This window comes from Penaeus monodon, chromosome 29, assembly GCF_015228065.2.
Source record: "Penaeus monodon isolate SGIC_2016 chromosome 29, NSTDA_Pmon_1, whole genome shotgun sequence".
Taxonomy (NCBI): Eukaryota; Metazoa; Arthropoda; class Malacostraca; order Decapoda; family Penaeidae; genus Penaeus; species Penaeus monodon.
Window position 1 is genome coordinate 23,130,280 of NC_051414.1, and position 232 is coordinate 23,130,511.

A 232-nucleotide genomic window follows, 5' to 3' on the forward strand; every position below is an offset into this window, starting at 1 on the left:
TAGTTGATAGATAGAATGATGAAAACTTAATTAGAATACCCAACGTACACAGTTCTCCCCAAACATGTTTACTCTGCCCGTGACATATAGCCGACTTGGACAAAAAAGACAAGATAAATAGTAGCCAATGACCTTAATAATACGGCGGCAGTAACGCTTGACTTTTCTTTTCTCGCTGATATAGTTCTATTGATCAGGTTAAGCACATAGTTACCAGGGCTTTATCGTACTC